Genomic DNA, 2,375 nt, shown 5'->3' with positions numbered 1-2,375 from the left:
ATGCTTCTATATTTCTATATCAGTTGTAAAAAATGTACCATCCATATATAAAATGTTATTAACAGCAGAAGGGGGAAAAGGGGGGAGGCTGTTGGATATATGGGATTCCTGTATTATGTACATGACTTTGCTGTTACCTAAAACTTATTTGAAGAAAAAATGAAGAAAGTAAGACACTGGGGAGATAAATGGAAGAAAATGACACTGTACATACAGGACAACAGATCTTACAGTGATGAAAGGCAAAATGTCAAAAAATTTTAAATATTTTCTCATTATTTTTTATTATCCCAAATTAAAAAAATTTTTATATTTGATTTCTTATTTTTAAAGCTATCATTATTCCATTTTAAAATTAATTATATTTGGCTATTCTATTGGTTTCATTTTTGAAGAAGTTTGGATCACAGAAGGGTTACAAATGTGGCAGGGGAGGACCATTTATGTGGGGTGTCAGTGATGGGGGATACATGGGAGGAGGTTCAGCTGGGCATACATAAAAGGCATATAGATGTGTTCAAATGTTCATGGGGCATTGTCACAGTGGGTGGAGATTCACACAACAAGCGAAAGAATATTGAATTTCCACCCTGGGGAATTCTGTCACATTCTCTAATGGAATAGCAAGAATCCCCAAGTACAGGGGTAATGGCTAGTGAAGGAGAATGGTCCACTGATGGACCCTTGATGATGACTGTGCTTATGAACATTTACTCTTGAAATTGAAACTTAGCCTAGTATTATAGGGTGCCTAAGTGTTGCCTCCTGAGAACCTCCTTTTTTGCTCAAACGTGGCCTCTCTCTAAGTTGAACTCAGCATATAAATTCAAAAATTTCCCCCCAGCATGAGACATGACTCTCAGGGATGAGCCTCCCTGGCACCAAAGGATTACTACTAAGCACCAACTAGCAATGCAAATGGAAAAAGACCTTGATCAAAAGGGGGAATAGTTAGAAACAAATGAGTTTATATGGCTATGAGACTTCAAAGTGAGTTGGGAGGTCATCCCAGAGATTACGCTTTTGCATGTCTCAGCATGATCTCATTGATTGCCAGATTAGACACTATCCCAAATAGTGGGACTCCTAGATGCTCTGGAGACACCCAGGCACTATGGTCAGTGCATATAGATCATAAATTTGATGCCCTGCCAGTGGGCCCTACTTTGGGGTTTGTGCTCCCCAGTGTGACAGAACTGGACTCAGTTGTGGTTTCCCTACACATGGCTCTTCTGTCCCTTCTCTTTGAACCTATAGTTGGCGCTGGAGTTGGGAGGTATATGTCCAAGAGACTTGAATCTTTGGGCTGTCCATGTGCCAGCTGGGCCCTGAGCCTCAATGGAGTTGCAACACCTACTCTCCAGTTCATTGGACTCACCCAGAACAACTAACAAGGAGGTGATGATGGATAACCACTGTACCAAGGAACTGAGAGGGTCTACAACTGCAAGCAAGTGAGTCCCATCCATCAGCCATATGGGACTGAAGCCCTTTCTCAATTAGTGGTGGAGTGGGTATCACCATCCCAGAATCCTCAGAACTTATTGTGATTCTACCAACAGAAGAACTTATATTATTGATGTAGACGCAGTGGGCACTGGAAGTTCTGAGGAAAGGGAGAGGGAAAGCAGGTGTAATATGGGGGCATTTTTGGGATTTGGGAATTGTCTTGAATGACATTGCAGTGACAGATACAGGTCATTATATATCTTGCCATAATCTACAAAATCGTGTGTGAGAGAGTGTAATCTGCAATGTAAACTATAATCCATGCTTAGTGGCAATGCTCCAAAATGTGTTCATCGGTTGCAATGAATGTATCACACTAACGAAAGATATTATTCATGTGGGTAAACATGGGCAGTGTGGGGAGTGGGACATATGGGAATTCCCTCTTTTTTATGTAACATTTATGTAATCTAAACATCCTTTAAAAAAAGAAACAGGTTTGCAGTCTTCTATAAATGTTAGGGGAGAGGAGATAAAACACTATATCAAAACTAATAATATAATAATAATTATATAATAATAATAATTGTGGTCACCAAAATACATGCTTCAAAAAGGTAGAGTTAAAATAAGAAATATATTCTAAGCAATGAGCAGTTATGGTGGATTATTTCTCACCTATCTTAATAATCAAATTAGAGTTTTGAAAAAAGCCTCACACAATGACTGTGATGTCCAAAGATGTCTGCTCGTTGGTTCTCATGGAGGCAGTTTGAGCGATCCCCCTTTGCTGTGTACTAAGGCTGCAGATAATGCTTTTGTAGAGGTGAGTTCATTAATGAGCCCAAAAGAATACTTGAAATAAGAGAATATGAAAAATAATGCATGTGATACAGTCACCAAAGAACTCTGATGTTTGCTCAAAG

This window comes from Dasypus novemcinctus, chromosome 23, assembly GCF_030445035.2.
Source record: "Dasypus novemcinctus isolate mDasNov1 chromosome 23, mDasNov1.1.hap2, whole genome shotgun sequence".
Lineage (NCBI taxonomy): Eukaryota > Metazoa > Chordata > Mammalia > Cingulata > Dasypodidae > Dasypus > Dasypus novemcinctus.
The sequence above is the reverse complement of the archived record's forward strand: the minus strand, read 5'-3'. Positions refer to the sequence as shown.